This window comes from Spinacia oleracea, chromosome 3 (genome assembly GCF_020520425.1).
Source record: "Spinacia oleracea cultivar Varoflay chromosome 3, BTI_SOV_V1, whole genome shotgun sequence".
Lineage (NCBI taxonomy): Eukaryota > Viridiplantae > Streptophyta > Magnoliopsida > Caryophyllales > Amaranthaceae > Spinacia > Spinacia oleracea.
Genome location: NC_079489.1, coordinates 87,882,698 through 87,910,678, shown reverse-complemented (window position 1 = coordinate 87,910,678; position 27,981 = coordinate 87,882,698). Strand labels below are relative to the sequence as shown.

The 27,981-nt window shown below is 37.6% G+C and overlaps 1 long non-coding RNA gene and 1 other non-coding gene across 2 annotated transcripts; one reads left to right on the top strand and one right to left on the bottom strand.

Moving 5' to 3' along the window:
• Nucleotides 1–4,781: 4,781 nt before the first annotated feature.
• On the top strand, nucleotides 4,782–6,824 carry LOC130469172 (uncharacterized). Its single transcript, XR_008929542.1, has 3 exons — nucleotides 4,782–5,169; nucleotides 5,281–5,389; nucleotides 6,314–6,824. It is a non-coding gene; the product is annotated as an uncharacterized lncRNA (long non-coding RNA).
• A 5,950-nt stretch (nucleotides 6,825–12,774) lies between these two features.
• Nucleotides 12,775–12,876, bottom strand: LOC130471067 (small nucleolar RNA R71). The gene has a single exon (XR_008931752.1). It is a non-coding gene; the product is annotated as a small nucleolar RNA R71 (small nucleolar RNA).
• Between the last annotated feature and the right edge of the window lie 15,105 nt (nucleotides 12,877–27,981).

The following is a 27,981-nucleotide window of genomic DNA, read 5'->3' as shown; positions in this document are numbered from 1 at the left end:
AGGGTAAGAGTCATACTCCATATCTTCATTATTATTCTGTTGTGGACTGCTATCGACCTCTTCATTGTCTTCGGACTCAACTTCAGTGTCACTAGAAATCTCAATTGTTGGTTCAGGAATAATGGGATTAGGATTTTCAATCTCAACAACGTCATCATCACTATCCTCATTAATATCTCCATCCATATCCTAATTTGTGGGTTTTTCCACCTCACTATCATGCTCCATATGATAAACACTCTCTACCATTCTACCATCCTCAAAGCATTGCTCTACGAGATCTATAATAATAGTCATAACCTCAATGTCGTACTTCCATCTACCATCGGGAGTACCATACTTGAAGTAATTAGGGACACCACTCTCAGAATGCATATCCTGGAAATGATTCTTAAGCTCTGTGTATGGGTTCTTATGAGACAAGCAATGAATCACCATCTTAGCCATAACATCCTTCTTCCTTAGATCATACAAATGCTTGGTCGAAGCGAAATAGTTGCATGCAAACTCAATTTTCTTCACATAGATGTGTGGAGTCTCACAATCTAACTTCTCTGGAGTTCCTAGGTCGCTGAACTTTGAAATCAACATTTTCTCACTTGAAACACACAACTTAAAGTCTTACTAGCGCGTTCCCAACAATAACACAATTCCCCCAAAAAATAGTTCACATAATTAATGCGCAATTACGTGCTTAATCATGAGTTATGATGCAATTAATCACATAAAGCAAAACAAAACATGATTACACGTGAATACACAATGCACAATAAATACTTCACACATAACACTAAATTAAATGCACACTTAATTTAAATGCCCTTCTTAATCTACCCTTTCTCACTTGAAAAAGAATAATAATATTTCGAAATTAATTTAATAAATAATTTCAAATATAAGTGAAATTATAAAAATTAAAATCGAAAATTAAAAATAATTGCTCGAATGATTTAATTAATAATTAAATAAAAAAATTGAATAAAAAAATAATTCAGATATTATTATTATTATTATTATTCGAAAATAATACGAATGGATTTCAAATAAATTCCCAATTAATCAAAAACAATTAAAATTCAAAAATTTCTAGTTAAATTCGAATAATCTTAAAATAATTGGTACTCCCTCCGTATTTATTTAAGAGATACACTTGTCCTGGCACGGGTATTAAGAAGAATAATTGAATGAATTAAAGAAATAAAACAAGTGGGGTTGGGTAGATATTTTAATAAGTAAAACAAGTGGAGACCATGTCATTTTAGGGGATGGGGGGTGGGGGTGGGGTGTAAATAGATTATTTAATTAGATGGTGGGGTTGATAAGTTACTAAAAATGGCAAGTGTATATCTTAAATAAATACGGCCGGAAAAGGCAAGTGTATCTCTTAAATAAATACAGAGGGAGTATTTGTCTTTTCAAAACATTGAGTACTCAAAAATAACGTTTTGACTTTAGGAAAATGATTTTCGAAAATCCTAAAGTACCTCAAATCGTAGTTTAAGGAATTACAACTTCGCACTCTTAATTAATGCAAAGCAGCTCTCAAACTAGAGCTCTGCAAATACCACTTTGTAACACCCTAATAATTCCTTGCTTTTTATAAAACATTTTCCAACTTAAAACAAAGAAATGACCAAGATATTATCGCCACCGTGATAACGGCTAAGGCTATTTACCAGAATTACTGTAATACCTCGTATTTTTCTATTATTATAAATATATTTTATTATATTTATAAAGCATTTCATTGTATTTTTACAAGGTAATTTCATTTAATGAAAATTAAATGCGCTTTTTATTTTTAATTAATTTAAATATTAATTATTTCGAAAACCGTATTTTATTAAATAAATTCAAGGAACTTATTTTTTCGAGAATTGTTGGGTCGTATTTCAAAAACGAATTTAATAAACTTAAAGCCCGGTCGTTTTATTTTAATTAAACCCAACAAAGCTTGCAAGGATTAAATTCAACTAAGCCCAAAAAGCAAGCCCAACCTTAAACCCTAATACCTATACCATGAAGGGATGAGAACCTATAAATACCCCTCCCCTTCATGAGATCCCCAACCTAAAATTTCTGAATTTTCTCTTCTCTCTCTCTCTCTTGTTCGTCCGCCCTTGCTTCAGCCCCAAGGCACGAGTGCCTTGCTCGTGTCCTTGCGCTCGTGTGCCCAGCCGCGCCTCACGCGCATCGCACACCCCTTGCTCTCTCGCTCGCCTCACCGGCTCTCCCTCGTCGCAGCCCGCAGCGTGTAGCACTCGTTGCTGCTGCTGCTGTGCGCGCACCTCGCGTGCTCTCTCTCTCTCTCTTGCCCAGCGTGCCTCGCGTTCCCTCGCAGCCCAGCCTCGTGCTGTTGTTGCTGCTGTTGCCCTCGCCGAGCACTCGCGTGCGTCCCTCTCGTCGCCCCTCGCTGCGCGCTGCACTGCTGCGGTGCGTGTGCGTGTGCGTGTGTTGTTGTGTTGTTGCGTTGATTGTTCGACGCACACGCACACAACACAATTAATTGTTGTGTGCGTATGTGTTGTTGAATTGGGACAATCAAATTATGTTTTCAAAAATATTAATTTTCAGTTTTAAATTGATTTAATTATTGTGATTAAATTTAATTATTCGATTGTTTAGATTAATTAAAACGGTTATGAACACCGTCTTGGGTTAGTATTGTGTTTTAATTAAAGAGATTGGTTTTGATGATTTAAATTATGATTTTCAGATTTAATATGTTTATAAAGTGTTGATTTTTGAAGTCAAAACATGTTTTCGGATTAAACTATTGGTAGGGTTTTGGTTTCAAATTAATTAAGCAATTGATTTACATAATTTAATGACAATTTAAATTATGGGAATCAATCAAAGTTTTCAGAATGTTTATTAGCTTTAAAAGGATGGTTTATAAGAGTTTTAAAGCTAAAAAGTAAATGTTTTTATGCTAGGACTTGAGTTGACTATTTGAGACTATTAAATTATCAATTAATGAATGAATTTTAATTAAACTAAGGGTTTTAGTTTCTTAAATAGTTGCTGGAAATTTAGTAAACATGGATAAAAATTTAGTTCTCTTATTTGTTTTATAGGAGTTGATTTCTAGTGAGTCGTGATTCGCACAGTGGCCCCCGTACTTAGGTATTCTAGGTACGTACAAGACTAGGGTGACCACCCATCCCTTGCGGACTTTGTGAAGTGTTTTGAATGCGAATCATGTGAACTTTTATGTGTTATGAATTCATGTTTGATGATTGGGAATGAATATGTTATTATGAATTCATGTGTAATGATGAGAACAAGCATGTTATTATTATTGTTGAATCTATGTGAACGAGCATGTTATGAATTGAATTATGCTTTATAGATTCTATTGAACTATCATGTTATGGACTTTTATAATCGTGGAATTATGTCAAGCATGTTGTTCAAGGTTGTTTGCATGTATGAGTAGTGCGCATGCAAGTTATTATTATTATTATGCTATAGTACAGGATGTCTAGCATAATTATTGAGCCAGTCGAATATTGCCAGTGAGCAATATATATTCTACCAAAGGGGTGGAATATGTTAGAGAGTCTATGTGAATTGAATTAAGGATAATTCGTGCTAAGGGCACACCCCGCTTGTTAATAGGCAATGTCGGGTTATCTCAAACAGTGTTTTTGAGAAGGAACAATGGGAGTAATTTCACTTGAGTCTATGTTTTATCACAAGTCCTAAAGAAGTAAAATAATGAAATGTCATTGTTTAATTGTTTAATTGTTCTATTGTTTGTATGTTATGTCTTGAGTCGCCTTGAACATAATATATTAATTAACGTAAAATGTAACCCAAAGAGCTTCAAAACTCTTGAAACGTATATACCTTGAGTATGAACAATGGGGGGAGTCTTGCCGGAAAACTTGTACTCCTAGAATGATACAAGAAGTTGTTTCATTTTCTTTTATGCCGTTGTGCATTGGAATTCCTTTCGGTATGGCCCGACTGTCGGTAGTAGCCCGACTTATTTTTGGTGTATGGTTGGCTCCCATCACCCTTTCTTTCCTTTTGAGGATACTTTACTTTACCCGTTCGAAGCTACTTTTTATTAAACTGTGAGTCAAGAGTCGTGTCTCGTGTAGAGTCTTGTCTCCATGTTTACTTGTTTATTTTATGGCTTTTGCATGTGGATTATTTAATTGTCGAGTGAAGCATGTTAGGATAGAATGTTATTCTAGCTTGTCCGTACTCAGCTTTCGCTGACTTCGTGCTTCATGTCTTCTGGTCATGGCCTTTTCCTTAATGACCCTATGATGATCCATCAATTGCATTTGCATTGTTGGGGAGTAGATTTTCAATAAAGCAGGTTTGTAGAGATAACTTGCTGGAGAAGTTATCATGGGATTCGAGTTGAGAGTTTTATGCTTCCGTAATTTTATAAACTCTATTTTTATTTATAGTCATGAATAATACTACTATTTTCAGTTAATGGATTTCCAAACGGTTTGTTTTAGTTTGGGCCTCAACGGTTCCAAGTTGTTTTAATTACCATTAACTATTTATTTAATATGTTTTGAAAGTTATTTAATTCCGCTGCGTAATTATGGTAAATAGCCTTAGCCGTTATCACGGTGGCGGTAATATCTTGGTAATTCCTGTGTTTTAAGTTGGAAAATGTTTTATCAAAAAGCAAGGAATTATTAGGGTGTTACAATTACGCAGCGGAATTTAACTAAATTTCAAATATAATAAATAGTTAATTGTCACAAAACAACTTGGAACCATTAAGGCCCAAAACTAAACATTAAATCTCTATTATATAAGCGAAGAGCTGAGGTTAAAATTGTAATCCCACTTTTCGTGTCCCCAGGTAAATGACAAAAAAACCCCCATCCCCTACTCTAAACGTACTCCAACCTCTATTCCAAACCCTAAATATTCTGTCTCTTCCACCGCACACTCTATCTCTCTCTTCCTCAAACTCCATCGCCCAAAATCTAAAAAACACTAAACTACAAAATAAATTTACAAAGAATGGAGACGGATCTTCTCTACTTTAGACTACAGTTTAGTATGTCATTGCCATCACCGTCTGATCTTCTCTATATTCGTCCCCGAAGCCGCTGAAAACGCCGAAAAGATCGGAAACCGCGACGGAGGAGGTAAAAAGTAGCGACTGCGATGATCGCTGTCATTGTTAAGGTTCGTAGAAAAGGCGACATCCACATTAGGATTCTGTAAATTTCAATTAGGTTTTCAAATTGTTTCAAAATCAATTTCATCTTATGTATTTTTTTTTGTTGCAAAGGAAAGATTGATCGGCCATGGCGGTTTATTTGTCGAACAATTTTGTGAAGCTTTATTTGCTGGAAACTGGGCAATATATTGGGGAGTGTCGAGGTCTCTCTCCAGAATCATCAAGGTATGTACTACTTTCCCTTTCAAATTTATGTAAAAGTCAACTTCCTCTTTTATTTCTTTCCATTTTAGGGGAAATTATAGTATTGTAATGTATGCTGATGAATAATGATGCATGATCAGTTCATTATACATATAGATAAATCCTTAATTACTTTCTTTATTGTTTGTAATTCTTTGATTACATGTATCATGTTTCTTTTATGGATGATTTTATGATTTGGATGAAATGGCAAGTTGGGGCAATTTGTTTATATCTGCTTGAAATTGGAGTATTGATAATATTGTTTGGTGGGGCATAATGTATGGTACAATGGAAATTATGATATGGATTCAAACTGAGATTTCAGTTTTTCGTTTGTCCGTTATTATGTTGAAAATTTGGTTTCAAGTAGGATTATGTTGACATAAATTAAGGTGCTGGTTATTGTTGGTTTTGTATGTGGTTGTGTTTAGAGGTTTGAGTTAATCCATCAGTGAGTGAATCCCATTAGAAGAAGTTTGAATAGTAAGGGGATTGATTTTTGATATGTCGTCTTGAAAGCCAAGTCTCGATACTGAGACTGCTAAGAATCTGAAGCGAGCCTTGCCTTCTTGGATGAGTGCAAGAGACGGTGGAAATAGTGTTAATCAAGGTAATGATAGAATGGATGATGACAGTCAAGTGAACAGTTTGTAGAATAAAGTGAGAGGGTGAGGCAAAGGAGTGAAAGATAAAGATAATGGTGAAGAGAATTTCTCTACAGCTGGTAATAAATTGGAGTTCTCCAATCTTTTGGTATACTTACATTTATGTTTGAGTTTAGATTTATGAATAATCCCATATGATGCAATTTTAAAGCACTTTGAAGTAGGAAGAAATCTATGCTAATTGTACATAATTTCATTGTTTTATTTCTTTACTTATTTGTTTTCCATGTTTGAACAGCACCACCATTAGGTACTAGAAAACTATACTGAAGGTATAAACTCACTCTCCAACTCGCTCCCCTCTCTGCTGCTCCTGCTTCTCACAGGTATAATTTTTTTTATTTATTTTTCATTTATTCTTATGATCACTCTGTAACTTTTTTTATTGTATTTTTATTTTAAAATTTTGATTATAACCCATTTCCCTCTTGATAAATTGATTAATGGGTACCTTCCCTAAAAAAACATTGATTAAAGGGTATCTTTTAACTTTGTGGTTTTTTTAATTTTGTTTTTATTTTTTACTGGATTATGAGTTGTGACCATTGTATGAATTAAGTTTGATTTTGGGAATTTCTTGATTGAAGGTTGGGACTGATCATCTGCTATTTTGAGCATTTTTTGTGTTTTTGTGGATTTTCCCTTTTTCCTTGAAAAGATAAGTTTTGGTGGTGATTTCATCATTTCTGTACTATTACTGAACATCACCTAAGCAAATGGGTACTAGAAAACGGTACTGAAGATATGAAGTTTGTCCTTAAACGAGTGGATCAAAGAATTGTTGGTCGTTTACAATCAGTGGTGTCGACTACGTTTGAGAGAATTCCTTATTGCAAAGCTATTGATGTTCTGAAACAGGTTAGAGAAAAGAAGTTTGAGTTGAATGTCGAATGGGGTGTTCCACTTACCGAAGAACATGAAAGGTATATACTTAATTATTACTTGATGTCTTTTTTACCTATTATTATATGTACTAATTGAGTTAGAAATCTAACCATCATAATCATTTGACTAAATAAAGTAATTACCGGGGTTAGCCTTGCATCCATTAAGGCTTCACTTGAGGAGAAGAGTCACCAAGTGGAAGAGCTAAAAAGAACAGACAACAATAAGGAAGCATTACTTGCTGCAATTCAGGACCTTAAAAAAAAAATGAACTTGCTTCACAGCTAGAAGCTAAAGAGAAAAAGGGAACGCAAAGGCTACTGCAAATCTGCAATGGTTAAGTATGATAGACTGCAAAGGGTGTCATTCTCTTCTGCAGTACAAACATTGCCCAACTGGGCAGTATCGGGAAAGTTAGTCTAACTATAAACTGTGTTAGTACCTAACAGTGCCTGGCAGAAGTTCTGGCATTTTGTGAAGCTGATTGTAATGATATAATCAATTTATATTTTGTTCTTTTGTTACCTTTCCACAACTATTGTGGGAATGGACTATTTCCTATGATAATTTATACATTTGTTTTTGAAACAAGCAGCCTTGGTTATTTTGTGATTTCAAGGATTTGGTTCGATACTGATTGTTAGAAGCGTTTCTGTTTCTGTTTCTGTTTCTTTTCATCCATTTGATGACGTCTAGGTTGGTAAAAAATAAAAACACACTTTTATTTGTCCTTCATGCATTCAAAACCCGGGTTGTAAATGGACTAGAAAATGTCCAAAGTTTATTTGAGGTTATTAGATGCAATAATGTGACGTTTCAATTTAATATCGCACGTATTGAGTGCCCTAATATTTGTAAAATTCCGCACGCATTGCGTGCATAAAATACTAGTAGGTTAATTAGGAAATCACTTAACTAAGGTTTAAATTCAAACTGTAGTCATGACTAAAATAAAACTAGAGATTATAAAATACGGAAGTGGGAATAAGCTCTCAACCACGATTCCCATGATAACTTCTCCCGCAAGTTATCTTTACAAACCTGTTTTATTAAAATCTACTCCCTAACAACGCAAATGCAATGATGGATCATCATAGGGTCATTAAGGTAAAGGCCATGACCGAAAGACATAAAGCACGAATTCAACAAAAGTTGAGTGCGAACAAGCTAGAATAATGTTCTATCCTAACATGCTTCACTCAACGAATAAATAATCCACATGCAAAATCCATATAATAAACAAGTAAAATAAGAAGTAGCTTCGAACAGGTAAAATAAAGTATCCTCAAAAGGAAAGAAAAGGGTGATGGGAGCTAACCATACACCAAATAATAATAATTCGGACTCCTACCGACAGTCGGGCCATACCAACAGGAATTCCAGTGCATAGAAGCATAAAATAAAGAATGAAACAACGTCTTGTATTATTTAACGAGTACAAGTTTTCCGGCAAGACTCCCCCCATTGTTCATACTCAAGGTATACACGTTCCAAGAGTTTTGAAGCTCATTCTGAGTTGCACTTTACGTTAATTAATATTTTATGTACAAGGCGACTTAAGACTCAAAAACAAAGCAAGCACTCAAACATGAACACTTCATTTTAATACTTTAGGACTTGTGATCAAACATAGGACTCAAGTGTTATTACTCCCAATGTTCCTTCTCAAAAACACTGTTTGAGATAACCCGACATTGCCTGTTAACAAGCGGGGTGTGCTCATAGCACGAATAGTCATTAGTTCAATTCACATAGACTCCCCTAACATATTCTATACTGCGGCAGAATAAATAATGCACTGAGGCATAGACACTTGGCTCAAAGTATGCTAGACATCCCGTACAATAGCATAAACATAACTTGCATGCGAAATACTCATACATGCATATCAAATTGAACAACTTGCTTGACATAATTCAACGATTATTAAAGGTCACAATATGACTGTTCGCAAAGCTTCATTAAGCATTAATAAACCATAACATACTTGTTCACACATCAAACATGAATTCTCAACACTTTAAGTTCACATGATTCACAATCAATACACATCATATAGTGCTCATGGAATAGGTGGTCACCCCTAGTCATGTACGTACTTGGAATACTTAAGTACGGGGCCACTCTGCGAATCACGACTCAAAGCTAGAAATCTCCTCCTATAATCAAAATAGGAAAACTTAATTATTATCCATGTTTATTAAATTTTCAGCAATTTTTATAGATTTTAAAACCCATGTTTTAGTTAGGAAATAGTCGTTATTTAATTAATTAACTAGTGTGTGGTCCGGGCGATGACCCGATCGCTACATTGAATAGTTAAAATTTTAGATTTTTCTTGAACTCAATATTTGACGAAATACATGTATACCTTAAAGTGAAAAACATCAATTAAGTTTGTCAACTACACAGACACACTACGTCATTTATCATGCCAAATAATTTTTCAATAAGATCATCTTACAATTGTATAATTTGTTTTCTAGTGGAACTAAGTGCTTCAAATTAATAACACCAAATTAGATATAAGCAGCCATGCAAGGTATTTCTACAGTTGATGCTTATGAGATTCATGACATCATGTTTCTTCATAGTTGTCCTAATTATTTATTTTTATTGTTTTCAAAATATTCCATAGAAAATAAAAAATCAAATAAAAATTTAGTTGGTTTAGACTTCATGTTAACATTTATTTATAAATTAATGTGAAGAAATAAACAACAATTGGTGGTTGGATCAGATGGTAATGAGAATTATCATTCAGACATGAGGTCTAGAGTTCGAACCTCGTTGTATTGATTTTTGGTTATCCATGACATGACATACCACTTGGTGAGTGAATGATGTGGCGCAAAGGGAAGAGTACTACGTGACACATAGACGTTTTCCAAAACGCCTTTTAATATATTAATATAGATAGTCTCAAATAGTCAACTCAATCCCTAGAGTAAAACATTGACTTTTGGACCATAAAATTATTAAAAATCGACATTTTAAGTCCTTTTGATAAATCTGAAAATTTAAGTGGAATCCCATAATTTAATTTCACATTAAATTATGTAAAACGATTTCCTAATAGGTTGGGATTAATACCCTAACAATGATTAAGCATAAAAATCATGTTTTGGCCATAAAAATTGACACTTTAAATAATTATTAAATCTGAAAATAATACTCCATGTAATTAAAATCATTCTTATGAAATTCAATACAAAAAACATCACAATACGGTGTTCGATCATAACCATTCCCAGCAATTTAATAATCAAAAATCAATATTTTAAAAATACGGGATTGAAATAGAATAGGCAAGGAAAAAGAGAAATATACCAAACCGGCCTATAGCACGGTAGAATCACGAATTTGATGTGATTGGGCGCAAAAGAATTATCCGGAACAAGGATAATACACGACACACACGAAGTAGTGTGTGCGTGCGGGCAGCGACGAGCGCGGTATAAATGTCGCTCTTAGCTTAGGATTTCATGTTAGTTTATTATGCTTTTTCATAGTTTTTATAGTTTTTTGTATGATTTTTATAAGTTTCCCTCCATCTTGTGCTTTATAGGTGATTATGGTGAAATATGATGGAAAACAAGTAGATTGGAGCCAAAACAGAGGATGTGCGACCGAACAGGAGTTTGTGCGCCCGAACAGTGAAGAATTGGTGACTCAAGGAAGACACAACTTTGTGCGACCGAACATCTCTTTATGTTCGATCGCACAAGAGCCCCTATGTACGATTGAGCTCTGTTAAACGATCGCACAAAATGGATTTCAGAGACAGAATGTCCCCAATTTTGACGTTCGACCGCACATGTTTTCTTTCGACCGCACAAGAATTTGTGTGCCCACACAAGATTAGCTGTTCGACCAAATTTGAAACCGTAGAAGACTTGGGCCAAGAAAAGCTTATTCGACCGAACAAGAATTCTTGTTCGTTCGAACATGACGAAGGGAGTTGTCTTCGCTTCGTTTGCTTGCACAGGATTAAATGTGTGCTCGAGTTAGCTTTCTCCGTTCGATCGCACAAAGGGTATGTGCGACCAAATGTCGACGCGGGCTGCAGATTTTTGAATTAAAGCTTCTATTTGGGGAAACTTATAAATAGATTTTTCATTTTAATTTTAGAACATTCACTTTTACATTTACATTTTTAGAATTCCCAATTACATTTTCAGCATTTCTAGAGAGAGAAACTCCATTGCTTTGAAGCTTCAAGTTGTAATTTCTTCAACTCTTTCAATTTCTTGCAATTTTAATTCAATTCCTTAGTTCTTTGTTCTTGCTATTTTGTTATTGTTCTTTAATTCTACCTTAATTCTTGAATTCCTCTTTGCTTTGATTTTAGTTTTATTAATTCTCAATTCTCTTTTGATTTGCAATTGAATGCTCAACTTCTTGATTCCTTCCTTTTACTCTTTTAATTACATGATTGCTTGCCTAGAATTCATGAATTTCCTAATTTCAAGCATGTGTAGTGAGTAGATTTAGGTTAGGGATAGGGGAGAATCTAGGGGCTTAATTAGGGGAAATTGATGGTTGAATGTTGATTGGTTGATGTAATTAAATTTCATTTAGTGATAGGATATCCATGACTAAATGAGTAGTAGTTGCAAATACTAATTGATTGGATTTGATTGGAATGTATAGTCTAGGTTTGGCAAGACATTGTGAGCCTATTTTATGCAAGTGAATAGTGGTTCCTATATGCAAGTTATGTAGTTTGGGATTAGGCAAAAGCTCTTCCATAGATTAGATGCTTCGCGTGCTCCATCCGAGAGGTGGCGAGCACGTCATTCGATTCTATTCCCTTATGCACTAAGTCGTTACATCATCATGATTGCTTGATTGTTTAGATCATTTCCCCCAATTCCCTAGCCTATCCCCAACTCCCTAGCGTTTCCCTATATTGGTTTAATTTGTTGATTGATTAGCTTAGTATTCCTAGAGATTAATTCAAACCAACTTTTGTCCAAACTAGCTTAACGTCTTGACTCAATGCACACCTTTCTATGGGACGATCCCTATACTTGCCGCTATAGTCCATATAGCCGGTTAGTTAGGAGTTTATAAATTTTGTTTGGTTAGGTGGTTTTCTTTTCAACGACGGAAAATCGCCTTATCAAAATGGCGTCGTTGCCGGGGAACGGTCGTTGTTATTGAGTTTTGTTGAGACTAGTTTACCATTAGAAAAATACAAAAACATTGCATTTTTGTTTTGCTTTCTTTTCCTTTGCAATACTCACGTGTTTCTTTGAGTTTGTATGCTTGATAGAGGTCGATAACGTCAAAGGTCTCTCCTCCCTCTTGACCTTGAATTGGAGAGGACATTAAGGAGATTAAGGCGCGTTCGAACTCGCTCGTCAAGCCACAACCGGTTTGAATCCTTGAGTGTAGGCGTGGAACAAGAAGAAAGTGATCAAACCTTTGAAACCATGGCGCTCCAGGTCAAGAATTTGGGTATACCGAGAGCATTTGAGGCAACATGCGGTATCCAAGCTCCCACAACCAATGCTAATAACTTCGAAATAAAACCCGCTTTGATTAACTTGGTTCAAAGACATTCTTTTTGTGGGAAGAGCAACGAGTCACCACACGAGCACCTAAAATAATTCGAACACTATTGTGATACAATCAAACACAATGGTGTGACTTCGGACTATGTGCGGTTGACTCTATTCTGTTTCTCTCTCCTAGGACGAGCTAGCGATTGGCTTGACAAGGAGGTTAAGCCAAATTATTTTCGAACTTGGAATGAAGTGACAAGCGCATTTTTGAGCAAGTTCTATTCTCATGGCAAGACGGCGGAATATCTCCACAAAATTCAATCATTTGAGCAAAAGCGGGATGAACGCTTTTTGAAGCTTGGGACCGATTCAAAGAATACCAAAGGGAGTGCCCTCACCATGGGATCCCTAAGTGGTTGCTACTCCAAACCTTCTATATGGGGTTGAGCCCGACCTCCAAGACGACTCTAGACGCGGGAGCGGGTGGTCCCATAATGAACAAGACCGAAAATCAAATAGAAGAGATAATTGAGGATGTAGTTCAAAATTACCAAGCTTGGCATGTTGGTACAAGGAACTATGATAGCAAGGGTAGGAGTGATGATGGTAAAGGGTCGGTATATGCTATGGAGCAAGCACGGATCATTGAGAAGCTTAGCTCGAGATTGGAAAAGCTAGAGAGCACACCAAGTCAACCACCATCGCCATCAACAATTCCACCGCCTTCGGCTTCTCTTCTCACTAAGGGGAAGAGCAAGGTGAGTTCCTATGACACAATGCCTATGGGCACATCTTTTTGTGATAATTGTCAAGACTATGGTCATTTCCCTAATGCTTGTCCTTTGGTGCATAATGTGTCTTATGTGGATTATGGCCCTTCTTGTGAAGGTGATTTTAATATGGAATATGCCCATGCTTTGAATGAGAGGTCTAGATATGATAACCCCAATAATCAAAACTTTGCTAGGCAAGCACCTAGAGGGCCCCCTATGCATGGATCCTACCAAGGCTTTGGCCAAGGAGGTGGGTATGATAGTCAAGGCCGAGGTGGCTATAGATATGGTCAATCTCATGGTCTTGGAAATCAAGCCAAAGACAATTAAGGTAGTTATAATCCCAACCATCAAGGTGGAGGGGGTTACAACTATTCTTATGGGCAATTTAGGGTGCCTCTAGTGGGGGTTATCCGTTGAACTCGGGAGGTCCATACGGTGTTTCTCAATTTCCACCTCCCGGATTCAATGGGCCGAGGACCTATTGAAACCAATTCCAACAAAACCCTAGTGGTTATGGCAATGCACCTCCACCGCTCCCGCCTCTCAAGTCTAACCTTGAGGCTCTCATGGAGTCGTTCGTGGGGGAGCAAGCCAAGAAGAATGTTGAGTTTGAGGATGGATTCAAGCAATCCAACACTCACTAGAAAATGATTGAAACTCAATTAGAAAAACTAGCTAGCACCATTAAAGAGCAACAAGTGCATACTAGTCTCCCACCCCAAGGTCGAGCTCCTAAGCAAATGTATTCGGTTGTGACTAGGAGTGGGATGATTCTAGATGATGGTGCTAAAGCTTGTTGATGCTCCTTGCTCTTGGGGTGAGGATTCTAAGGGAAATGAGTCTACGGACTTTGATGTGGCGGAAGAGAAGTCTCATGTCGATGACGTGAGTGATGGTGATAAGTCGACGGAGACTACTCTTCCTCCTCTCCCAATTCCTCCTCCCCCCTACCCTCAAAGAATTGCGGAAAAAAACTAGATGATCAATTCCATAAGTTTTGGGAAACAATTAGTAAGTTATATGTGTCATTGTCTTTCACCTAGGCGCTTAAGCAAATGCCACATTATTCTCGGTTCATGAGAGACATTTTGAGCGGAAAAAGGACTTGTGGCACCAATGAAACCGTGCACCTAACGGAGCATTGTAGTGCTTTGATTTCGAGCCCGTTCCCCCCAAAGCTCAAGGATCCCGGGAGCTTCTCGATCCCTTGTAGCATCCTAGAGCTGAAATTTGACAACGCTCTATGCGATTTGGGGGCGAGCGCAAGTATTTTGCCATACAAAATCTATGAGAAGCTAAGTGTTGGCGATCTCACCCCTACCCCTATGTCTTTGCAATTAGCCGATCGCTCGGTTATGTTCCCCTTGGGTAGGGTTGACGATGTTCCCCTTGTGATAGGGAAGTTGACTTGTTGACTTAATTGTCTTGGACATCGATGAGGACGCACATACCCCTATCATCTTAGGGAGGCCATTCTTGGCTACGGCGGGTGCTCTCATCGATGTTCAAGGTGGCCTTATCACTTTGAAAGCGGGAGACCCCAAGGCTAGTTTCAAGCTTCCTATTGATGATCAATGTTGCTCTAAAATGAGAAGTTGCATGAAAATTGACACTATTGCATGTGTTGAGCACCATTACTCTTGTGCTAATTCTCCTAACAATCCTTGTGTTTCTAAGTGTGATGTTAAGATTGATAGGGAACCCAAGAAGAAGAAGGTGCATGAGAGCTCTTTGGTGTTAGGTGACTCCTTTGATGACGTCATCACCATTCCCGAAACATTCGGGATGGATCTTGATGATGTGGGAGCACACACTCCGGCAATCAATGGTAAGAAGTCCATGAGCAAGAAATCTAGGAAAGGCGATCCTAAGCCTAAGAAGAATTGGTTTGGTCCCCATTCCATGAGTTGTGGTTTTGGTAAGTTGTTTGTGCCCAAAGGGGCAAAGAAGAGCTTGTTGACTAGTGATGACCCAGAGTTGGTTGTCTTTGACCCCCCTTGAGTTTTGGGGGGATTCGTCAAGCTAATGACGTTAAACGAGCGCTACCCGGGAGGCAACCCAGTTGTCTAACTCTTAGTTTTAGTTTTTGCTTGATTTGGTGCATTAATCTTCCCTTGTTAGCTTCATTTTCATTTTAAAGGGGAAAGCTTATTTTAATTTTGCAAAATTAGGTTTTGTGCCACCGAACAACTTTTTGTTCGATCACACAAAACTCCCTTTGTGCGATCGAGCTCTATTACACGGTTGCACAAAACTGATTTTGAGATCAGTAGCTCCCCAGTTTTTGTGTTCGACCGCACAGAAATTTATGTTCGGTCGCACAGTTCTGTGCGATCTAATTCCTGTTTCTGATCGATCGAACACGCGAGCGGGGAGTGTTGTTGCTTCCTTTTTCTTTAGAAATCGCGATCCCCTTTTCATTTTTCTCACTTCACTCGACATCCTCTCTCACTCTCAACCTCCTTAGCTCCCTTTCTCTTCCTTCATACACCTTATCCTCATCAATCTCACTCATTTCCCATCACTAATTTCACTCCCCATACATCAAATTCACTCAATCTCCTTCATTCCAATCCCTAAATCCCCTAGATTTTCAGATTTTTTGCAAAACCCCCAATATCTAGGGTTTTTGAAGAAAATTGTCAAATTGTGTGCTTGGTGAATTTGGAACTCTTGAGGCTACTTGGGATTGATCCTTGACCACTTCCTCTTCTTGTGGTGATGATTCCTTTCCTTTAATTCTTACATTTCTTTCCAATTTTTACCATGTTCATGTTATTTTTTATTTTCTGAAATTTGTGGTTTTTGGGTGATTGTTGATGCATGTTTGATTATGTGAATGATCTTTAATTTTCTAGATGAGCTATGCATGTTTAATTCCTTATTCTACTTGAGCTCTAGACTTTTTGAGATGATTAAGTGAAGTTTTGGCTAATTTGATTATGCTTGTTTGTGGAAGTGATGGTTGTTTGATTGTGGAGAATTGTGTGGAGTAATGTTGTTGGTTTAAACTTGTTGAGGAGTTAGTGTAGTGTTTGGAGCTTGATTGTGATAATTCTAGCTAGTCTAATAGAGATAGTTTAACTTTAGTTATTGTAGTTGTTTGTTTGTTATAGTTTGTGAACAAACTTAGTTTCTCCTTCTTTGTGTGTCTTGGTTTGTTTTTCGTTTGTTTTTTTATATTTTGCTTTGCTTAAACTCATCATTCAATGGCATCCAAGCGCTCCAAGAAGAACCCTACCACCTCTACATCAAAGAGAAAGGCACCGACTCCTCCGGGCATCGAGACCTATGGCATAGAGTTCCTTGAACAAATATCTTGGGAATTCTTTGAGCCGCTATCTAAGAGGGCCATAAAGACCACCAAGTTCTTCCATAGGGAGAGTGTTCGTGCCTTGGGGGTCAAAGAGGAAGTTGATAAGTTGATCAAGGGGCTAGGGTGGGAAGACTTCGTGAAATTCAGTGCCCCAACTTACACAAGGTTGACCTTAGAGTTCCTTTCCTCGGCCCGGAAGAATATTGTGCAAGATGAGGACGGGGAAAGTGTGGTGGAGTTGAGTTTTCAAGTTTTCGGCCATCAACACACATTGAACCACAACGAAATCAATGCCATCTTCTCCATTGAGTCGGAGTATGAGCTCATCACAAACCCAAGGACCGAATGTGTGAACGACTATGATGAGCATAGTTGGTGGAGATAGCTCACCGGAGAGAGTGGGAAGTTCTACTCCGCATTGGCCAAATCTTCTTCATTTCATCATCCGGCCATCCGTTACATGAGTCGCCTCCTCGTCTACGCCCTTTTCTCCAAGGGTGCTACCGGTGCCTTGTCGGGCACGGAGCTTGGGGGTTTGTGGTTGGCGACAAAAGAGAAGCAACGAGTCCTTGATTTTGGCCAATTTCTCATCTCTCGGATCATTGAGGTTCAGAATTGCCACTTGAACAAGGCCAACATACTCCTAGGTGGCATGCTTACTCTTCTTGTTCGGGCTCTACCGAACAATCCTTATTCCAAGGAGCTTGATGCTTTGACACCCGTTCCCGGTGGGGAGTTCTTGACCGTCCGGGCGATGTATAATGCCACGTGGCTCCAATACATGGTCAACGAGAAACAATATATTTGGCTTGTGAAGAAGGCCGAATGGTGCTATCTTCCACACCCAACCATTACTTCATGGTCTTCTTGTGTCCGTTACTTGCTTCCTCGGCATCGCAATTTCTCCACCACCACCACCGAGCCTTCCACTAGTGCTCCTCCTCGGTCTCCTAGTCCCCCTCCTGGTCCTCCCCCTAATGCGGGTGGTATGTCTTCTTCCTCTCCTTTTGATTTAGGGTTGCAATCCACCCTTGCAGCTATCTTGCAAGGGCAAGAGGACCAAGCTCGTACCTTGTCTTCTCTTGCTCCTCAAGGGAGTCGTGCGGTGGATTCTTATCCCGATTTTTACTCATCCTACTACGGTAGGCGGGTGTATGATTACCACGTTGACCAAGGGGACTTTGCCCCCTATGTCAACTATCCTTATCACCCTCCACAACAAGGGCTCGTCCCTAGTTGGAATGAGGAGCATACACCCACTTACCCGTATTGGACGGGCCCCTCCCAACCCGGTGTCACTCCACCCTCCTTCCCGCCCTATGATTATACTATGATGGGAGGGAGTGACTACCGTGGTGATCCGATGTATCCCACACCCCCACCGGTCGGTCGGCCTAGTGGTTGGCCCGAGGATTTCACCAGGTGGCCCAAGGATTATGTTGGAGGTTGGGATGGCCCCGAGGAGATCCTCCCCATGGAAACTACCCCCTTAACCCCGAGTATGCTTGGCCTCCCTATACCGATGCTTCGGGTCCCGATGTGGACCCCACCTTCAATTTCACCCCTTTTACAGACGAAGAGGCTCGTGCTCATCGTCTTGAAATGGATGAATATTGGAGGATTTATGATCTAAAGCGTGAAGGGAAGGACCCAAGCACCTCTTAGGGTTCACTCCACTTCTCCCCCATCTTATATTGTGATGGTATGCTTGTATTTAGCTTGGGGGGAGAAGTGTGACATGGGGGTTTGCTATGAGGAATTTTTGATGATTGTTGGTGTTGTTGATCTTCTTGCCACTTTGTGTGGTTGTGTATATATGATGAGTTTATGATGGTTTTGTGGTTGTTTTGGCCATTTGGCCTTGTCTACAAACATATTTTCTTGGTTATTTTTGAGTTTTGCTTTTGGTATGGTTTCGTTGAGGTGGGTTCACACTTTCCACCATTGCCGTGCTCGTCGATCCTTTTGTTGAGTTTGTTAGGTTTTTACCGATTCTTTGCGGGACTCGCTCCCACGGCATCTCCGGTAATATCCTTCTATCTCACATGCATTCTTTGGGACGGGCATATTTCTTGTGGGGAATTTGGTTGGATGGGTAGTTTTGCCCCTCCTAGTTTTGTTTTAGGCCTTGGGGACATGGCCTAATTCAAGCTTGGGGGGAGTTTTGTTGTGTAGTTGCTATTTGTGATGCTCATATCTTTGAATTCATGCCTTGTGTGCACATGTATATATTAGTTTCTTTGTTTTTAGTTTGATTTTAGTTTCTTTTTGTTTTCTTTTGTTTTCTTTTGTTTTCCTTTTGTTGTGATTTCTTCTTTTCTTTCCTTTTTCTTTGTTTTCCTATCCTTGTGTCAAGATAAGTTTTTCTAGGTTTCTTAGGCATTATTCTTGATTTGGGCAAATAAAATTGGAACTTGTAGGCTGTAATACTTTTATTCCTAATTGGTAGATGTTTGCACGGTTTTCAATGTCTTGGGTCGAATCCAGGATTTAGGTGTTAAGAAATTCGGTTATAACTTTGGGTAGCATGAGTCTTGAACCCTTGGTTTGTGGTAAGACGGTGTCGATCTCTCTAGTGACTTGAAACCGGAGAGGGTAGTATTTGCTCCCATTGGTGAGGATCATGTTCACATTAGCCCAAACACATTATATACATATATTGAGTGGCATGGATCCTTGGCATTGACTTTCTTATCTCCCGAATTTGACTTTTTCCTTCCCTAGACCGCGACCGAACTACTTTAGGGGACGATAGAGGTATTCCTTTCGGTGACTATTTTTCTTTTTAGATTAGGACATCTTTATTTTTATTTTTCATTGATATTTTTTGTTTGCATTTGCCCCCTTGCTAGCCATTTGAGCCTTTTCCCTTCATTTCTTATAAGCACATTACAAGCCTAATAGCCTTTGTTTTATTTTCACCCTTAGAAGTGATAGTGAAGCTTTGAGTTATAATGCTTGATGGTTTTGAATGATTAAGCAAAGTTGAGGAATGATTGTTGATTGGATAGAATGGCAAAGTTTGGGAATTATGTTGTATATAGTGAATAAATCATGCATATGCAAAAAGAGAAAGGAAAGTTTTGAAAAGACCAAAAATAGAGGAAAAACAAGGCAATGACAAAAGTTACAATTGAAACACACAAAAAAGAGAAAATCAAATCAAGAAAAGTTCAAAAAGAGTTTTAGTTTAGTTTTGCTGTAGAATAAGCTTGGGGGTACCCCAAATAAGTGGTATGAGTTTGTTTTGGTTCGATTTGCTTGAGTTGAGTTCATTCATTGCGCTTCACTTTAGGTATGAGCACCAATTACCAAATTTATTCCACACCTTACTCCTAGCCTACGTTACACCCTAAAAAGTCCTCTTGACCCTTTTGAGTTGAGTCTTTGTCGGTGGAGGGAGGATTTGGTCAAATTTATGGAATGAGAATCTCATGCTAAGATGTCGGGTAACCTTCTCTTCTACCACGAAATTCTTGTTTTCCGGCGCCTTCGCGGCGTCATGAGAAACTATTCTTAAGGGTGGATGGGATCTAGAGATTTGACGTGGTATGCTCGGTTGAAGGGGAATTGATAAGTGCGAACCCTTAGTTCTCTTTGCTTGGCATTTGAATCCTTCACTCGACTTAGGACATTGGATAGCGTGCATTCATTTATTTGGTTAGTAATATTAGCATTCTTTTGTGCTCGTTCCATAATAAAGGCCCTTTTCTTGAGTTTTATAGTTTCATTTTTCATTTTTCTTTCTTTTCTATTTTCTTTTCCTTTCTTTCTTTTTCTTTTCTTTCTTTTTCTTTTCTTTTCTTTTTCTTGGTTTTTTTTCATTTTAGGTCTTGCCTTGATTTAAATTTTTGGAAGAGTTATGGGTGATTCTCTTTGGAAACCCTTGCGCTTAAATGCAACCGTGATTCCTACGAAAGTGAGTTAGGTTGTATATTCTTGTAGTTCTTGTTTTTGTAGTTTTTAGAATTCGTATAATTGCTCATTCTTCCCTATTTCGTGCTTAGTTTTCTAGAGACTAGCAAACGCCTAGCTTGGGGGAGTTTGATGAGCGACATTTATGTCGCTCTTAGCTTAGGATTTCATGTTAGTTTATTATGCTTTTTCATAGTTTTTATAGTTTTTCGTATGATTTTTATAAGTTTCTCTCCATCCCGTGCTTTATAGGTGATTATGGTGAAATATGATGGAAAACAAGTAGATTGGAGCCAAAACAGGGGATGTGCGACCGAACAGGAGTTTGTGCGCCCGAACAGTGAAGAATTGGTGACTCAAGGAAGACACGGCTTTGTGCGACCGAACAGCTCTTTATGTTTGATCGCACAAGAGCCCCTATGTGCGATCGAGCTCTGTTAAACGATCGCACAAAATGGATTTCAGAGACAGAATGTCCCAAATTTTGACGTTCGACCGCAAAGGTTTTCGTTCGACCGCACAAGAATTTGTGTGCCCACACAAGATTAGTGTTCGACCAAATTAGAAATCGTAGAACACTTGGTCCAAGTAAATCTTATTCGACCGAACAAGAATTCTTGATCGGTCACACATGACGAAGGGAGCTGTCTTCGCTTCGTTTGCTCGCACAGGATTAAATGTGTGCTCGAATTAGCTTTCTCCATTCGATCGCACAAAGGGTATGTGCGACCGAATGTCGACGCGGGCTGCAGATTTTTGAATTAAAGCTTCTATTTGGGGAAACTTATAAATAGATTTTTCATTTTAATTTTAGAACATTCACTTTTACATTTACATTTTTAGAATTCCCTATTACATTTTCAGCATTTCTATAGAGAGAAACTCCATTGCTTTGAAGCTTCAAGTTGTAATTTCTTCAACTCTTTCAATTTCTTGCAATTTTAATTCAATTCCTTAGTTCTTTGTTCTTGCTATTTTGTTATTGTTCTATCATTCTACCTTAATTCTTGAATTCCTCTTTGCTTTGATTTTAGTTTTATTAATTCTCAATTCTCTTTTGATTTGCAATTGAATGCTCAACTTCTTGATTCCTTCCTTTTCCTCTTTCAATTACATGATTGCTTGCCTAGAATTCATGAATTTTCTAATTTCAAGCATGTGTAGTGAGTAGATTTAGGTTAGGGATAGGGGAGAATCTAGGGGCTTAATTAGGGGAAATTGATGGTTGAATGTTGATTGATGGATGTAATTAAATTTGATTTGGTGATAGGATATCCATGAATAGTTAAGTAGTAGTTGGAAATACTAATTGATTGGATTTGATTGGAATGTATAGTCTAGGTTTGGCAAGACATTGTGAGCCTATTTTATGCAAGTGAATAGTGGTTCCTATATGCAAGTTATCTAGTTTAGGATTAGGCGAAAGCTCTTCCATAGATTAGATGCTTCGCGTGCTCCATCCGAGAGGTGGCGAGCACGTCATTCGATTCTATTCCCCTATGCACTAAGTCGTTACACATCATGATTGCTTGATTGTTTAGATCATTTCCCCCAATTCCCTATCCTATCCCCGACTCCCTAGCATTTCCCTATATTGATTTAATTCGTTGATTGATTAGTTTAGATTTCCTAGAGATTAATTCAAACTTTTGTCCAAACTAGCTTAACGTCTTGACTCAATGGACACCGTTTCTATGGGACGATCCCTATACATGCCGCTATAGTCCATATAGCCGGTTAGTTAAGAGTTTATAAAATTTTTTTGGTTAGGTGGTTTTCTTTTCAACGACGGAAAATCGCCTTATCACGCGGACAAGCAGCAACCAACGCACGAGTGCGGGGCAGGGCTCGCGTGTGTGCAGCGGGGGCGAGGGGTGAGGCAAGGCCTTGGCTGCGCTTGCTCGTCGACGCAAACAACGCAACACAACACAGGACTAGCGTTGTGTGTTGTGCGCGGTGAGTGCGAGAGAGAGGCGAGCGACGAGTGTGAGGGCGTGAGGTCGTGCGCGAGAGGCAGCAGCGACACGAAGGGGCTAGGCTCGCATGCTGTGCGAGAGGCACGAGAACGGGCGGCGAGGGACAAAGAGAGGGACGGAGGCAAGCAACGGCACGACGAGCATGGGGCTCGTGTGTGCGGTCAAGGGACCGGACGAAGAGAGGGAGCAAAAGAGGAGAGAGAAAGTTAATGAAATTATGTTGGGGATTTTCAATGCAAGGGTTTATATTTATAGTTACCCCATCCTTGTGGGCTTAGGTTTTAGGAAACTTAATTGGACTTGTAGTTTGGGTTAAATTACAATTGAATGCTCATGGTTTTAGTTGGGATTGCCAACAGAATTGGGTTGGAATTAATTCAAACTTTCTCAAAATGGCCAAATAAATTCCTAGTAGAAATAAACGAATTTAATTAAAACATTCCGGGTTTTTAATAAAATAATAATTTTTTTATTTAAATAAAAATACATTTAAGTTTTCATTAAATGCAATTTAATTTCTAAAAATCCCAAAAATACTTTATAAATATAATAAAATATATTTATCAATTCAGATAAATACGAGGTATTACACACTTGATATCGGAGGCCGAGCATAGAAGCTCTGTGCCACGTATCCAGGGATCCGAGATTGACCAGCCGAGGTGGAACCGGAAAAATTTCCATCCGAGGCTGACCCATCCGAGATCGACCAGTCGAGGTTGACTCATCCGAGGTTGAAGCCAAGGTCTGAGCCCACGCTCCCCAGGCCAAAAATCATGCTCCCGGGGTCTGAACCCATGCTCCGATGGTCAGAACTAAGGCCGCCAAGGTCAACCACCGAGCCAAGGTTGACCACCGAGCCCGAGATGAGGCTAACAAGAGGTCATAACTGGATGAAATCAAAACACAAAGTTGCAAACTAAGATGTTGACTAAATGCCCAAATGAGGATCGAAGGTTGAATCTTTTCCGAGAATTTATGGGTATACAGACCTTGGTAATCTTAATCCCATAAAGTAAATAAATATCATGGGTTATTTGTTGACATGATTGGTCACAAATAATTAAGGCCCAAAAGTCAAAAGGTGAGGAAGGACAACGTACAAATACGTTTATGTTTTTGTCCAAATTGCACATAAGTCGAGATGTAAAATGTAGTGGCATCTTCAAATTATGTCCCGGGCAAAAGCAAAATTCATCCAACTACGAAGCTAAGTCCTCCATCTATTTAAGTTTATACTTTATGCCTTGTCAACATAATAATTTACTTGACTTGATAAATTTAATTTGGTAAAATGCTAAATATTCTTGGAAACATAATTAGGGAAACATTGTATAATCCTAAGTCATTTCGCAAGAGCATACACTTCATATTTTTTATCATTTCCAAATAAATTATACATTCATGTTTGATAAACATAAGTACGCTAAAAATCAAGCTCAAAATTGTGTTGTCTCGTCTCATACTTTTTTGCATAATCTTATTTGTCTCATCATTTATCTGACAATGATAAAGCACATTATCCGAGCATACTTGCATTATTATACTCACTTGATTTACCAACAAGACGAGTAAAGATCATCGTTGGTTAAACAATAGAGTAATGACAAATTTGGTGCATCTTTAAGATAATATTCCATCAAATGGTCATCTTAGCACAACTACATTTACTTACCTTATCCAATACTACTCATAAGTCGACCAAAACTCAACTCATGAGTGGGGGGGCATGCTGAGAATATGTAGTGGAGAGTAAAAAATTAATATTTCTATAAAATATGAAATCAAGTTTCATTTTTAAACTATGAACATATATATGTCAAATAGTGCAATCTGCATATATTCATATATATATACTTATATGTTGATGTATCACATTATCGATTTTGCAAGTCAACTTCATAACAGCAAAATGAACAAAGACTAATGTCAAAATTCCTTTTTGTGATAGAGAATCTCAGCTAACCAAGTTTTATCTGCTCTGATATTCAGCAAAATCTTGCCCATATCATCGAATCACAAGAGTTTGGAAACCTTAGCATCAGGAATCTCCCTCGGGAAACCGAATTTTATCCGCCTGGATAAACCTGCGAGTTCTTGGACAGATCTTCGGATCACAAGAATTTGGACAAAACTGCAAGTTCTTGGATAGATTTTCGGATCACAAGAATTTGGATAAAACTGTAAGTTCTTGGACAGATCTTCGGATGATAAGAATTTGGATAAAACTGCAAGTTCTTGGACATATATTCGGATCACAAGAATTTGGATAAACCTGCAAGTTCTTGGACAGATCTTCGGATCACAATAATTTGGATAAAAGTACAAGTTCTTGGACAGATCTTCGGATCACAAGAATTTGGATAAACTTGCAAGTTCTTGGACAGATCTTCGGATCACAAGAATTTGGATAAACCTGCAAGTTCTTGGACAGATCTTCAGATCACAATAATTTGGATAAAACTACAAGTTCTTGGACAGATCTTTGGATCACAAGAATTTGGATAAAACTACAAGTTCTTGGACAAATCTTTGGATCACAAGAATTTGGAAGAAATTAAGCATCGGCATCGCCTTTGGGCTACAGAAGTTAAATCCGCTTGGATAATTGAGCAGGTTCTTGCCTAGATCTCAGGATCACGAGAACTTGGAAGAAATTAAACATCGGCTTCTGCTACCAAAGGTAAAATCCGAGGATAAAATTCGAAGGTAAAATCCGAAGGTAAAATCCGAAGATAAAATCCGAAGGTAAAATCCAACGGTAAAATTGAATGTAAAATTTGAAGGTAAAATTCGAAGGTAAAATCCGAGGGTAAAATCCGAATGTAAAATCCGAGGGTAAAATTTGAGGGTAAAATCCGAGGGTAAAATATGAGCCAAAGGATAGAATACGAGAGTAAAATCCGAGGGTAAAATCAAAGCCACGGGATAAAACCCAAGGATAAAATTTGAGCAAAAGGGGAAAATTCGAGGGCAAAATCCGAGCCAAAGGGTAAAATCCGAGACAAGGTAAACATTCTAAGCTAAAATCGACTTTCACTTGGAGGTGATCAAAATCAAAATCCAACCCATTTTTCAAATTGAATTGGGTCTGGGGGGCATGTTGTTTGGGTGTTAAAATGGGAATACCATTTTATGCCCAAAAGCTATTAAAACCCACTCAAACCCAATATCACTCATGAGGTCTCAAGGCCCAATAGAGCACTATATTTACCCCTCAAGAGGCAAGGTAAAGGGGGTCATTTACTAACCCTAGAGAAGTCACCCAACCCACTCTCTCCCCAAAATAATCTCAATTTTTACATAAAATGTACTTACTTCAGCGTCGGAGGCTTGCCTCGGGGACCCCCTTGGCCTGGAGTTCGACTTACATGCACCGTACATGATCGGATCTCAAGACACCAAGGACGCTCATACCATCGTTTCAACCCCGAAACACGAAGTATAAATTAAGGGGTTTTTTAAACGTCATCCGCATTTTCTAAAAGCGCCCGCTTTTTATATGCGAAAATACATATTCTCCCTTCTCCACTTAACCCCTCTAATTTATTAGAATAAGTAAATAATCTTTATTATAATAAGTAAATAATATTTTATTTTAGTAATGTTTTAGTGAGTATATATACCTTTTCTTTGTTGCGTAAATCATAGCACAATCTTAGCGTTAATTGTATCCTTAATTTTAGCTTAGCATATCTTTTATTTTAGTAATGCAAATATTTTACATAATTTTTTAGTTTAGCATAATATTTTATTTTAACGGTGGTTTGCTAAGAAGAGAAGAACTAAATAATCTTATATAAGGTAACACCTGAGGTTATTTTAGTAAATACACTTTTGGTGTCTCCAATAGAAAAGACTAACATGTCCTTAGCAACCATAAATTATATTAAAAATAAGTATAAATACAATAAAAAGGAGAAAAAAATCATTCAATATCCACAATAAATAACTTCATAAAGGGAAAAAGTCAGAAATAAATAAGGAAAACTACAAAAGTAACTTAATCACAGTAAATATCACGCAGGCCCAACAACAAACTACGCCACTAATGAACAGCAAGTAACAACCGGTAAAAATTTAAAACTAAAAAAGGAATTTTTTTTTACCAAATACTTAATTACAACTAAACTTAACCCACCAAAATCAGGGTCAAGTTTTAAAAAAGGAATTTTTTTTACCAAATACTTAATTACAACAAACTAACCAACCGTAATGACACAAAAATAATAAAAGGGAAAAAAATTCAATCAATTACCTCTTAATTTTCTCCTCACATATTGTATGTTTGTTAATGTTAACTTGCTAATAATTTGGAAAAGATGAAAAAATCCCTTATTTCTCTCCATTTTAATTCATAATCCCTTCATTCTCTCCATTTTAATTCATCAAAAAAAAAAAAAAAAACTATGTTGCAGTTCAAATGGTGGAGCGACGCTCAATTGCAATCCAAATAATCCACTCAACGACATTCTTTCTCTATTAGCTATCAAAATCTAATTTCCGAAATTCTTTTTCCCAATTTCTCTAAGAAACACACTATTTAGATGTTAATTTTCTTTACTTTAGTACTACAATTTAGATTTTTCGTCATATAATATGTGTATTACATTGTTTAACTATGTAAATGCTTTCAACTACAGATTATATCTAATTTTTCTTCATATGAATTTTTTGAACAAATTTTTTAGCATATTATTTATTGTGATTAGGTGTCATAACGTAATTTTTAGTTTTTATATAATCACGCACGCATAGCGTGCATATAAGACTAGTCCCTTAAAGTATAAACACCTCTATACTAACATCCTCGTCTAATAATTACAAAATAATTTGTTTTCCTCTTCTCGGAAAACCACCGCGGCACCGGCCACGCCTCGCCGGAGTAAGAAATCGCAGTTGTTTTTTAAAATATTATATTAGCCGCGCACATATATCCCGCCAGCAACACCGCGTTCGCGCACGGGAAATGCGTCAGCGACACAGCGTCCACGCACAAGATCTGCGCGGCCCCCATGTCGTTAGTGCAATTCTCGAGCGCGACCCCATGTCATCGGGGTAATTCCCATGCGCGGCCGCATACATATATTTTTAAAAATTTTGGTTATTATTTTTATTATCGTACTTATAATTATTGGGAGTGAAATTATTATCGATTTTTTTTTTTATTTTTGGTTATCATCATCATGATTATTATTATTATCATTAATTATGGTTATTGTTATTATTGCTACTATTATTATTATTATTATTATTATTATTATTTATTTTCATTATTATTAATATTATTAATATTAAAAGGGAAAAATCGTATCTTTAAGCTTTAAATGCGGGCATTATTAGAAAATGCAGGCGTCGAATAACGATATACTAAATTATTGACAAAGATGAATGTACTAATAAAGTAGACGTACACATGAAAATAGCTAGCAATAAATCCATATTTAATTTGAGAAATCTTTGCACGGAATGAAAGAGTACGTATATCTTTAGCAAAGCAAATGAAGGTAGCATTTTGCTCAAGACAA